Source organism: Dipodomys merriami, unplaced genomic scaffold, assembly GCF_024711535.1.
Source record: "Dipodomys merriami isolate MVZ:Mamm:240054 unplaced genomic scaffold, mDipMer1.0.p SCAF_7, whole genome shotgun sequence".
In the NCBI taxonomy this organism is placed as follows: domain Eukaryota; kingdom Metazoa; phylum Chordata; class Mammalia; order Rodentia; family Heteromyidae; genus Dipodomys; species Dipodomys merriami.
Genome location: NW_027206290.1, coordinates 2,210,970 through 2,225,157, shown reverse-complemented (window position 1 = coordinate 2,225,157; position 14,188 = coordinate 2,210,970).

Sequence of the window (14,188 nt, the reverse complement as noted above, 5' to 3'; positions counted from 1 at the left end):
CTTGCTCATGTACCTACTATAACCTCTCTGTACAGCATAGTTAAAAAAATAAAATCAGAAAGAAAGAAAGAAAGAAAGAAAGAAAGAAAGAAAGAAAGAAAGAAAGAAAGAAAGAAAGAAAGAAAGAAGGAAGGAAGGAAGGAAGGAAGGAAGGAAGGAAGGAAGGAAGGAAGGAAGGAAGGAAGACAGGCTGTCAGAGATACTGTTCTGACTTTAGCCATCACCTATTTAATAATAATTCCTAAAATTTTACTTCCTGAATATTTCCTTCATTAGATTCAGGACTGGACTCCTATTTTGAATTCTCTTCTGAATATATCTACAACTTTCCCTACAAAGTATATCAAAATGAGATGTTATAGAGCAAAATAGATTCTCTATAAAACATGTTTTTCATCCTGTATTTCCTGGTTCAACAAATGGTATTACATCCTTTAGGGTCATTACAAAAAGAAAACATGCAGTGCATAGGAGCTTGGATTCTGGAAACTGTCAAGCAGCCATGCTCAAACCTAGCCTCCATAAATTACTAATGGTATGGTACTTCTAGTCTGATCAGGCTACTGTAACAAAATACCATTTAAACCACCTAGTAGTTTAAATAACTCTCATAGTTCTGGATACTAATAGGCCAATATCAGGATTTTGATAGAGACCTGATAGAGAGAGAGAAAGAGAGAGAGAGAAAGAGAGACAGACAGAGAGGTATTTCTCTAATTTCTTCTTATAAGGACACTAACACTAATTCCATTATGAGAACTCCACCCTCATGACCTTCTCCAAACTAAATTACCTTTCAAAGGACCCATCTCCTAGCTTTAGAGTTAGGGGTCACCTTATCAGTTTGTCAGCATCTATTTTAGTTCATAGCAATATAGCTGGTAAATTACTTTGTAGAGTGTCAATTTTCTCATCATCTGTTTTAAATTTCAAAAGTTTTTAAGATGATTACACAACTGCTTTTCCAAACCACAAAATTAATCTTGTGAACTAGACATCTGAAAATTATTTTCAGCTTCTTTCTTTCCCTTAGTTTCTGCCTCTCCTTAGCAACTGACCTCTAACGTTTATCAGTTCCATTTTTAAATGCATCTTAATATATGCATTTGTCCTTTGTCACTTCCACCATGTTAATATAGGATCTGAACAGACCTCAACCTGCCTATTCCCAGCTCCATTTAGCTATCCTTCAGACTGTTGCTAGAGATAACTTTAAAAAAAAAGCATAAATCAGACCATAGCTTTTGACTCATTTTCAAAGTTTTGCAGTGGCTTTCTCTATCCTACTAGTCACACTAAACTCTTTTGCATCTGATAGGGATAGATTTTCCTGGAATAACCTTTTTAGTGTCACCCTATATCATTTCCCATCGTTCTTTCATTTTATACTGTCATTCTCTGAGAAAACTCTTTTGCCTTTATGACTTTCTCTTTCCCCATATCCTCAGTCCCCACTTCTCCTCTGAGAATTCCTGATCAAACTCCAAGGCCCAGCTCTAATGTGATTTCCTCTCTCCTGTCATTTCAGAACCCCCAAATGACACATGCATTGCTCTCCATCCATTTCCCACAGGACTGAATACCAGCCTGTCATAGCTTATATCACACTCTAGTACAGTTATTAATTTACTTATCTATCTTCTCAGCTAGACTCTGGGCTTCTCCTTGGAGAAACAGATAGTGAAATATTTATTCTACATCAGCAGTCCTAACATACTTCCTGAAGCATACGAATGCATAGGATATACTTTATAGACATCTGTTGTGAAAAATGAATAAATAGGGGGAACTTTGTAACGACTACTTGACTGGCACCTGCTATCATTAAATATAATGCTAACTAAATCCAAATTCAGGTTCATAGAAAAAGAAATTCTTTCAAAGTAGGTACTTGAAAGACATTATGTTTAGTTATCTTTGCTAACCCCAAAGTTCTGTCATTTATTAAGAACAGAGCTAAAGTTTTCCTCCAGGTATGCATATGGTTAGGTAGACATAACTTTGAGAATATGATCTAGTGTGTGGTTAGAGTATAGTTTTACTGTCTTCTATCATATTAACCTGAATAAATTGTACTTTGTGACTTTTATTCTTTTCAATTAAACAAAATTGAAATTATGCACAATAGCTGATCTTTCAAAATGGTAACATAGTAAAGGAAGTGTCTGATTCTAAAACCTTATCAGCTTTCAGTTATATGTGAGTACTCAGCACTAAACATCTATTAGGGAGATCCTATCACTCTGTGTCTATTACTAGAAAACAGGAACAAATATATCAAGGCCTGAACATTTAAACCGTTATGATGTGTTGTTTTTTAAGGCTGTCCACAGAGGGCTATTTATTTGATTAAAAAATTATTAGCAAATGACATTTATTTAATGCTTTTCAATATATAGGTGCATTTCATGTCAAAATTGTGTCATGTATTTGTGTAAAAACTCTGTCAGGCACTGGTGCCTAAGAAAGTAAGGTACCATGGAGAAAATTTCTTGCTGAAGGATACAACGTATGCTCAATTAAACAAATACAACATGTGTAATGATCTGATTCCATCTCAGGAAGAGCTGTCAGCTTTCTGCTCTGGGATCAGAACTTTCCTAATATTTGAACTCCTCAGTAATTCCCATATCACATCACAAATGATGCAATCTTTGAATTGATATTTCAGAGAAAGTTAAACTTTTCTTTATCTTTTTGCTTTGACACTCAAAAATTCTTGGAAATGTCACCCTTACATTCTCATATACTATGTCTTTACTCCCTTTCCATACCTCTCTAAACTTGTAAAATTTCTTAAGTACAAGTTAAAGAAACTATGTATAAAATACAAATACCATAGCCAATTTTTTCCAGAGGAATCAGTTATAGTTTTGCTGCTAATTTACTTGAGAAAAACTTTTCAAGTCATTTATTTTTTTCAAATATCAAATATACCTATATATACTTCCAAATAAATGTGGTGATAATGAATATGGTGGGAAATTCTACCACATTTTTTTCAATATATATATATTTTTAATTTTGACTTAATTTTACTACTTTGTGTCGGGGGAGAGAGGGCTTTGAATACAGGGCCTGGGTGCTGTCCCTAAGCTTGGTTCCTTAAGGCTGGTATGCTACTTGAGCCACAATTCACTTCCAATTTTTGATGGTTAATTGTTGATAGGGTATTACAGACTCGCCTGCCCAGGCTGGTTTTGAACCACTCTTCCCAGATCTAACTTCCTGAGACATACCACTAGTGGCTCACTCCTAGAATTACACGCATAAGCTACTGGTATCCAGTATGTCATTTATTATTTTTAAATGGTTGTACAAAGGGAGTCTCTCCTTATCTTTCACAATCCCACTCAATACCCTTTTGATAGTCTGTTTTTGACAAGTTTATAACAATTGTGAGTTTCCAAGAGAACAGAGATTATATACAGACCTGGTACATACTAGCTTTTCCACAAAAAATAGGCAACAATAAATATGTAACACTTAAGACATTTTTCTATATATTCTAAGGAAAGATTGTTTCTGAACATGAATTCTCTGCCATGACATAATAAAATGATATTCTATGTTAATAAACTGCCATCTACTGGATTTGTTCATTTAATACACATTACTTTTATAGACATCCCTTTTATTACTGATGATTTCTTTTTCAGCTGTTTCTTGACATTCTTTGTTTCCCTGTTCCAGCAATGTATGCTCCTATAGACCAAGGGGGAAAATGTTCCAACTAATTATAGTCTTACCAAATCCTTTCACCTCATTTGAGACTTAGATTGATTATTCACAATGTCATGAAGGCATGTCAGTTTGAGACAAGAGGAGGTTTAGAGAGGTTTAGACTTTGCAGAGTGCCACCTGTTTCTAAAGGGCATATTCATTAAAAAGCTCCAGGTGCAAGTAGTGGAAGCAAAATGGCATAATGAAGTCCTTCAGCTCCTTGTGCACCTTTGAATTAATAACATCCTCCTTCAGCTTTAGCAGATTGGGCACCACATTTGCTACAGAAAACTTAGAAGATTCTACATCTTTCTCTGAATAAGGTAAATTGTCATTTATCTGTGACCAGAGTCAAAAGAATTAACAAAGACTACATACTTCTGGCACAATCTGCTTTAGGAGAAAAAACTAGCTAAAAGCCAATGCATTAATAGTTAATCAATAAGCAATTACTAATATGTGCCACTGATAAAATGTTGTCTTTTTCCTCTGTCCTATATCCACACATAGAAATCCAATCAATTCTCATACTGATATCTGAGGGCAATGTGAAATTCTGAGTTATATAAACACATGGGGTGGTGAGTAAGGGATTACAAATGAATTCACTGAAATACCATAGACTCTAAGGAGAGTGCAAATAGTGAACTTCCTTTAAAAGACCAAATCAAAGCACACCAAATGAGTACCAGGAAATGGGTACTTTCAAGAGGGGAGGGGGGAGGCCAAGGAGAGAGGGATAGAAGAATGAAGGGGGAGGAGGGGAGAATGCAGGCAAGAGTTCATTGTATATACCACAAAACTGAGAAATACAAGGGAAGGGGTAGGTTGAAGGGAGGTGAAAATGGTGAAGTGATGATACAGATCAAGATGCATTGCATGCATAAATTTCTTTATTAAAAAATTAAATACATAACCTAAAATTAAGACAAGTAAGGGAAGAGGTGGGTTGGGAGGAGGAGGTGACAATGTTGAAAAGGGTGACATTGATCAGATGCACTGTATTCATAAACTGCTTTGGTGAATGGCAACTCCTTTGTACAACTATTGAAAGATAATAAAATATATTTAATGGGAAAGGAAAGTTTAGAGTTAGCAAATAACTGCTTTTATTAGACAATGTCATGGGTATTTCATATTTTACCTACAATACAGCTTGAACAGGTAGATATCATTATCCTCATTTTGATATTAACTATGACTGAGGCTCAAAGCAATATTAAAAGCTAGTATTTATGGATTAATTATTATTTTCCTATCATTGTCTTCATTACTGTATAGATATTGCTGCAATTAATCCTTAGAATCACAATCAGGAGGTGATATTGTTACCACCCTCATTGCGTTAGAAGTAATTATAGTAAATAACCTACCCAAGATTATACAAATTAATATGCAGTGCACATTGGATTTGAACTCAGTTCTTGTTTACCCAAATGTTAGACTATGAATATATGTGTGTGGTAGATGTGGGCTATAATGTTAAATATATATTAGTATTTTGGTTTTGAAAATTGGCAACTGTGTATATATCATTTTACAAGCATTATCTCATTTATAATTCCTGTAGCCATTACTATATGCTGTACACTCTTCATACAAACACTTACAAATATAGTACTTATTAAATACTCCATCAACAACATGATGCATTATTATTCCTATTACACAGATAAGAAAACAGAGGGGTAGAACAACCTTAGTTCCAAAGGCCCGTGATTTTAACCATTAAACAATTTAAGGTAATCATTCTTGGTTTATTGAAGCAAATGTTTGCAACATTCATCATAATTAAACATTTTGTTGCCTATCAAGTAAAATCATTATGTACATTTGAAAAAGAGTGGGTGGGAATCAAGCCCGTACAATTTCACATTGGTCATATGTGTACCATTTCAATAATGGAAAAAAATACAATTCCTCACTTTATTTGTTCTAAAAACTCTAGCACTGACTACTTTCCAGGTGCTAGAGTTATGAAATAAGACTCACTTCCCATCTGTGAGGAAATGGAGAAACATAAATAGGCAATTAAAATATAAAGGGATAATTGCTAAAGTAGAGGTTATATGATATGTTGCATATAATCTGAAGAGTTCATACATAAGATAAACTAGCGCATATAATAAAAGTCAACAAATAATGTTCTATAATAATTGCAATCTTATTTAAAATGCCAATAATATTTGTGTGAACCAAAGTTGGAATTCCATACAAATTTTATGCTATGTCTATTTTTTGTTTCAGAAAAGCCTTATACATGTTTTTTTTTCCATCTCTGAGATTTTTAATCTCTGCAAATTACTTCTTATTTGCTAGTCCTGATTTCCCAGGCCTTCTCAATGGGGTCTATCCATACAAAATCCAGTCCTAATTAATCAGAAATCTGGGTTGCAAATAAAGAGACATCAGTGTGGTTCAGCTTAAGCAAAGAAAGAACGTGCTGTATGACTAGGGATTCCAAAGAATAGACTGATTTAAATAAGGCTAAATTCAGAGGTTCAAATTCACAGTTCACATTTCAAGCCAGGTGTAGTGGTATATACCTTAATTCCAACAAGTAAGCAACTGAGGCAGGAGGATTATTTGCTCAAGGTCAGAGTTGGCTAAGTAGTAAATTCCATGATAAGCTGAGCTTGATAATCAGAATGTGTCTTAATGAAAGAATATCTCTTTATAGCTACTCTTTACAGTACGCCTTCTCCCTCACTAATTTTCTCCATGAGTTATTGTTTCTTCTTACCTTCTGTAGATATTCTCTCTATGTGTACAGTCATTTTCCCGTATATACAGCTTTGTAACTCTAAGGAAGAGAGAACTTCTTTTTTTGGGGGGGAGGGTCCGGTCGTGGGCCTGAACTCTGGGCCTGGGTGCTGTCTCTCAGCTCTTCAGCTCAAGGCTAGTGCTCTACCACTTGAGCCACAGTACCACTTCTGGCTTTTTTTTCTGCTTATGTGGTGCTGAGGAATCGAACCCAGGGCCTCAGGCATGCAAGGCAAGCGCTCTACCACTGAGCCACCTTCCCAGCCCCAGAAGAGAGAACTTCTGACTCCCAGTGTTCCTAAGAAAATCTTCATAGGATTTTGATTGGTATTTCCTTATTTAGCCTTTAGCCAATCTCCATGATGATGGAAGCTAATACACAGGATTGACTTATCAAAATTTTTAAATTGCAACAAATTTTACTCATCATTTCAAAAGTACAGGCAATCAAGAGATCAATATTGAGCAGAAGAAGGTCTAGGGTATTCTATCTCACTTGCCAGATTCTTCCTTTCAGAAGGCCAGGTTAACAAGTTTTCTATGGGCCTTTGTACATTATATCACAAGGCAGGGGACTGCAACTTGTGAAACATCTCTGTTTATGACTCAGTTATAAAATTATGTAATATCATATGACATCCTCTAGTAAAACCATATCCTAGAAATAAATAAATTATGTAATATTACATGACATCCTCTAGGAAAACCATGTCCTAGAAATAAATAATAAATTTACTATAAGTAATTCTTACCTAGGGAGACCCAGGTTTAGGCTTTCTGTTAAATAAAAAAGGTTTCCTCTCCCTGTTTAAAATCATTATCTTATTTATCTAAATTTTCAGTTGACAAGAGTATTACACCAGGCTACCGATTTTCTTTTCTCTAGTGTTACAAAAGGAAGTGAACAGTTCACAGACAAGTTAATTTACTTCTTTTTCTTCAGGAGATTGGGCATTTGTATTGGAAAATAAGAATCCCAAATTATGATAAAAGGTTCCCAGAAGCACCTGAAGCAGGACACAAAGAGGAAAGCATGCCAACCAGATATGAATTGTGACTGCTCTTATTTAGTATACTGCTGTTGTTCAGACAGGAGATGTTAAAGGTTCCGATGATGTTACATCTTTGCTATTCTGAACTTTGTTTACTGTCTTAGTTTGTTTCTGTGAAATAGCTCCAGCCACGTTCTATAGCTCACAGATTACAGCAGAAGAACAATAGTGGCAGTGAAGAATGGAAATTGGGCCAAGTTTGGGGCTGTTCAAACAAAGCCAGAGAAATGCTTACCAAGACCTCACAAGAGACATTAGAATGCAAGTAGAAGGACCAAGCCTGGTATTTCATGCCTGTAATCAGTTCCACTAGAGGTAGAGACAGGAAAATCACAAGTATGAGGCTAGTCCTAGAAAAGATCTCAGTGAGACTTTGTCTCGATGGCAAACAGAAGTATAGCACAGTGCTAGAAAGTTTGCTAGCATATATAAGGTTCTGGATTCCATCCTCATCACATCAAGGGGAAAATGGAAAATATATAAATATTTAAACTAGGCTGTTTTCTATTCTAGTCTCAAGTCTTTGCATCTATTTCCTTACAGAAACTTCAAATTCTAATAGAGCAATGGAATCTCTTTTGCAAGCAAACAACCACCCTACTAACCTAATGCTCCAACTGTGCTATAATATCTAGGCCTGTACCTGCTGAGTGAATCAATTAAAAAATGAGTGTGTTTTTAGAATCTATTATCCCATTTCTTATGTACAATAAACCTAATGAAGTCTTTTGTTTAAAAAATCTTTTGTCTCATCATATATTGATGGCAAATTTCAGTATGTTTTATTCTAATTACAGTATGATTATTACCATAAATTTGCACATCATTTTGTATTGTTCCAATGTTTATTTTTTCTTTAACATATATACACAAGAAAACACTGCAGAAAATTTGCAAATGACACTATATATCAGCTTTGTCTCTCAGTCTCTAGCAGGGCCAGCCTCCTTGACCTAATTAGAATTTTCCATTCCCATATGGCTAGTAAATACTATAATTAATTTATAAAGGACTCTGCAACACCAGCTGGCAAAAATTTCCAACCAATGCTTTCCCCAGAAAGAAAAAAGCCTGTAAGATGAGATCAGATAAGTATGTGCTCTTGCCTGTGTATTTACCTCTTTTAATCCAGTGACTTTCTAAGAAAGTGAAATTGTTAGACATTAAGGAAACACTGTTTAGTAAATTCTTGTCATTTCTTCCAGAATGTTTCTTTAAATTGTGGAGGGTGGGGTGGGGGTATATATGACAAAATGTGCTCAGAAATGTATATTTGAGGTTTGTGAGACTTGAGTATCAAAGAATACTTGCAAATGTTCTGATCATGCTAATAAACTAGTATGCTGTTTTCAAAAGGAAGTCAAAGAGAAAAAGATGGACAATTAGTTTAACCAAGATTTTTCAGTACTTGACAATTCCACAATAACACTGGTCATCTTCATAGCATCTACCTACTCAAGAGCCTAGTCAAGTTGGCAAGATTTTAAGATGGCTCCCAAGATCATTACTGCCCTGTGGTAAACCGTCTTGTGAACATAAAGGGATGCCACTCCATTAAGTTATTAGCAAAGGTGGTGAAATACTTCCTGGTATAATCTCATTATATTAAATATAAGACTGTAGCAATAATAATAGTAGAAATAGTGAAGGTATCACCAGTAGCAGATTATAAAGAAACTATACTGTTAGCTTTGGAAAAGTAAACTATATGTTTTCAAAAGGCTACGGTGATCCAGACCTGGGGTCAGTCTCTTGGAGGAACAGGAAAGCCCTGGGAAATATCAGAAAAGCCTGTGGAGAGTTCAGTGCTGTAGCTCCAAGGACTATGCTCAGAATATGATATAGCAGCCCTCTAAACCTTGATGCTCACTGGTTAGACTCTGAGTTCTAAAATCCAATTTAAACATCAGCGAACTTGGCACTAACAGAAACTGAGAGATTCGAAAAAGGTGTTGTTTGGAGCTGGTAAATTTGTGCTAATTTCTTACACAGCACAAGAAAACCATTACAAGAACCGGGTACCATATCTTTTCTCCTTTTCCCAAGGGGTGCCTCCTAGCGGTCATGGCCATATATTAGACCATATCTCTGCATACTTCTCATAAGGAACTGCATCAAAGGTGCACCCAGGCTAAGAAGTTCCTGTAGAGATGTCTTAAATAAAAGAGACGGAGAAAGTTGGACACTTTAGCAACACTATCTTCCATCCAGGGATGCTCCTATGGCATTTAAATCCATCATGAAAGTAGCTAGACAGGAACTATCTATAACAGTAATTTGTTCACAAAAGAAACTACAGAGCCATGAATGGTGTCTCAGAGCTGTAATTTCAGCTACTCAGAAGGCAGAGATCAAGAGGATCTGAGTTTGAGACCAGCCCAAGCAAAATGTTAGTGAGACCCCATTTTAATCAATATGTTGAGTATGATGATGTGTGTCTGTAATCCCAACTACTTGGAAGCATGGGAAGAGGATCATTCTCCAAGGCAGGCTCATAGCAAAAACTCTTAAACCCATCCAAAAAGAAGTGAAAGACAAAAAGATCTGGGTGCATGACTTAAGTGGCAGAGTCTAGCAAGCATGATATCTTGAGTTTATGCCCCAAACCCTACAAGAAAGAAAGGAAGAAAGAAAGAAAGAGAGAGAGAGAGAGAGAGAGAGAGAGAGAGAGAGAGAGAGAGAGAGAGAGAGAAAGAGAGGAAGAGAGGAAGAAAGAGAGAAAGAGGAAGAAAGAGAGAGAGGGAGGGGGAGGAAGGGAGGGAAAGGAAGGAACGAACGAACAAAGGAAGGAAGGAAGGAAGGAAGGAAGGAAGGGAGGAAGGAAGGAAGGAAGGAAGAAGGAAGGAAGGAAAGAGAGACAAACAATTGACAAGTCATAGGGTAGTCCTTAAGGGTAGACTTAGGGCAAGGAACATGTACTAACATTACACATGAAAACTTTTCTTAGTTTTCCAGTACCACTTCTTCATGTTGCAAGACAAAGTTAGCAATCCTGTTATTTACAATGCCATAATTCTTTGGATGCTTTTCAAAATGGAAACATCTTTTTCCTCTCAAGTTTCCTAATACCATTTTTTGCTCTTTCTTTTTATTGTTAAGGTGATATACAGAGGCATTACAGTTACATAAGTAAGGTAATAAGTACATTTCTTGTCAAACTTGGTACCCCTTCCCTCATTTTTCTCCTACTTTCCTTCCCCCCACACCCCAAGTTGTACAGATCCTTTCCAACATGTTGTCTTGTGTATAACACTGTTACATCGGTTCCCCCCTTGTCCTTTGTCTCACCATTCTTTTGTTCCCCTTCCCTTCCCTAATTCAAATAAACATATATACAATACCAGGGTACCAAAATCAAATACAATGACAACAGGGGACATACCATAGGGGAAATAACATACAATACAAATGAGAAATTACATAGTACATTAAAAACAACAACAGAAAAGAAAAACCTCTTGTGTCTTGGAGTTCATTTCACTTAGTATCATTTTATCTGGTCATATGTACAGTGCTATTGAGGTATTCTGCTCATCTCCTAAGATGATCCTAGACATATCCTAATTATTGTAAATAAGGGAAACCATGGGACCTGTTTCTTTGGGTCTGGCTTACTTCACTTAATATGATTTTTTTCCAAGTCTTTCCATTTCCTAACAAATGGGGTGGTGATGTTCCATACATATAATATATATATTATATATACATATATATAATCACATTTTCTTGATCCATTCATCTATTGAGGGGCATCTGGGTTGGTTCCATATCTTAGCTATGGTGAATAATGCTTCCTAAGCCATTTGTTTAATGTTGATTATGTCAAAACTTACATCGCTACAACATCTATTGTACAGCCTGTTAAAAATGCCTTCTAATGACTCTCAAAATGTTGTCAATGTGTTTTCCATAAGAGAACGACAAATGCAGGGCTATTCAGAGAATGCAGGAAAGCCCTAAAAGAAGTCAATGGTTATCTGAGATGCCAGAGGAGCCTGTATAGGGGTGATAGGACTATCCTGTTTATTAGCAACAGGACTGGGGTGGGGAGATTCCAGGATAAAGGACTTTGACAGCCCCTTTGCCTCCCTTAGGTGCTCTTGAACACACATTCACATAGGCAACTCCAGCCCAAAGATAAGAACTGGAAAACTGGAAAGTGGGTAGTACAGAATTTATCTTGTGCATAAATTAATGAAAAATCACCTTCACATCAATGACCTAGTTCCTGAGTGCTGTATGCATAGAATACACACCAAGGAGAATAGCAAAGGCTTGGCAAAGCCAGTTGACATGGAACTGATATGGACAAGCAAAAGTGAATAAAACTTACGAACTGTTTGCTAGAACAAAACAGTCAACATTTCCCCAAAGGTATTTTTTTGTTTTTGTTTTCTCTTGATTTGTGTCTTTATCAAGACCAAGGTGGATGACACATAAGATTAAAAATATACAAGATAAAATTCATAATTAGCCAACATAAAAGAATTTGAAAAATATGCCCAATTCTTACAAAAATATATAATCAACAACTGGTAGCTATCAGATAATAATGAATTAAAATTTTCAAAAATGTTAGTTTAAGAAATTTTCTTATATACACACATATGTGTGTGTTTCTAGATAATTTCTTGGTTTATGTACCAGAATCCATACATCAATGTTCACACTAGGGTTCGTTGTAATGGCAAACCTAATAAAAGAAGGGCTAGAGGATCAGAGAGCACATTACATGTATAGAGAACTAAAAGACACTAGAGCTGCATGTAATTACATGTCACCACTCAATATTAATTTTAAAACATTAATATTATATGTAAAAAAAAGAAAATCTTACATAATAAACTATCCTATGTGGCACATCAGTAATTAAACATGCAACTACATAAATTAAATTTTTATTTTTTAATATGTATGAATGTATGTTATGGGGACTTGCTATGCTTTCCAGACTAGGTTCAAGTTAATGACACTCTGGTATTACAAAAAGGCACCACTACACCTAGCGAAGCAAAACTTTAAAAGGCAAAGGAACAAATTCAAAAGACATAACTGTTTTCTACTTGAAAGAGGGATGGGATAAGGAATGACAGCAATTTTCACAATAGTGCCAAGATCCTAGTTCTCAAGTGACTGGTTGGCTCCTTTATTACACTGCTTAGCTGTTATATCTATGTAGGGTTGTCAGAAAATATTAGGTTTCAAAAGCCCAGCACCAGTGGCTCACACCTGTCATTCTTAACTACTCAGAAGGGAGAGATCTGAGACTCAGACTTCGAAGCCAGCCCAGGCAGGAAAAGTCCAGGAGACTCCTATTTCTAATTAACCACCAAAAGCCAGAAGTGGGTCTATGACTCAAGTGATAGAGTTCTAGCCTAAACACAAAAACAAAATAAAAAACAAACAAAGAAGAAAACCCTCAGGGACAGCACACAGGCCCTGAGTTCAAGTCCCAGTAATGGCCAATACAACAACAACAACAAAGAAAGAAAATAAACTAAAACCTTGAAAAGAAATTTCTCACAATAAACAAAATGCTCAAGGTTGGTACTCTGCCACTTGAGCCAAACCTGCACTCCCTTATTCACAGAAAGTTTTATGAACTTGTTGTATGCTATACCATTATGAGGCTAATTAGAGAATGAATATAGAAGGTGAAAAATAATTCAAGGTCTAGGAAATTTTTTTAAGAATTGGATACAGAAGAACTAATAAAGAGACCTTTTTATGTCTGGCCAGTTATAAAGGATTAAGATAAATATTATTGTTAGTTTATATATAATACTGAGGATAAATGTGTTAAACCTGCATAATTGTAAGTCTAGAATCCTCCCTCAGTATGAAAGTCTTTGATCATGCTGTTGAACTATCTGCCTAGAAGCTTTATTCTGTTTACTGAGTCAGGTACAGTGTTCAGAGTCTACACCCTACAATTACCAGGAGTGCATTTAAAAAAAAATCTTCACTTCTAAAAAATGTGGTAGGTTGTCTTAAGGTTATCTCTACTTTTATAGATACAAAAATATTGGCTTAAAAGGTGGTTCTCGGAAAAAGGAGTAGAATGAAAAACAGTGAGGGGAGGGGTAGGTTGGGGGTAGTGGAGTGAGAAAGTTGAAAGGGGCGACATTGATCAAGATACACTGTATTCATAAACCGCTTTGTTGAATGGCAACTTCTTTGTATAGCTACTTTAAAAATAATAACATTCTAAAAGAAAAGATATTCTTAGGAAAGTATAATTACACTGATGATTCAGCATACACAGCCCAATACTAAGAGATTTCAAAAATCAGTATTCTTAGGAATATTTGGGGGAATAATTTAATAATATGTGTTAAAATTGGCAAACTATTGAAGTGTCTGTAAAGTTACTGAAATGTGAGGCTGGGAATGCAGCTTCGTGGTAGAATGCGTGCCTAGCATGCATCAAGCCCTGGGTTCTATTCCTCAGTACCACGTAAACAGACAAAACCAGGAGGGGCACTGTGGCTCAAGTGGTAGAGTGCTGGCCTTGATCAAACCCTCAGGGACAGTGCAGTGCCCAGGCCCTCAGTTCAAGCCTCAGAAGTGGCAAAAAATAAAATAAAAAGCTACTAAAATGTGAAGAGATTCAATCAAGATGCACTGTGTTCATAAACTGCTTTACTGAA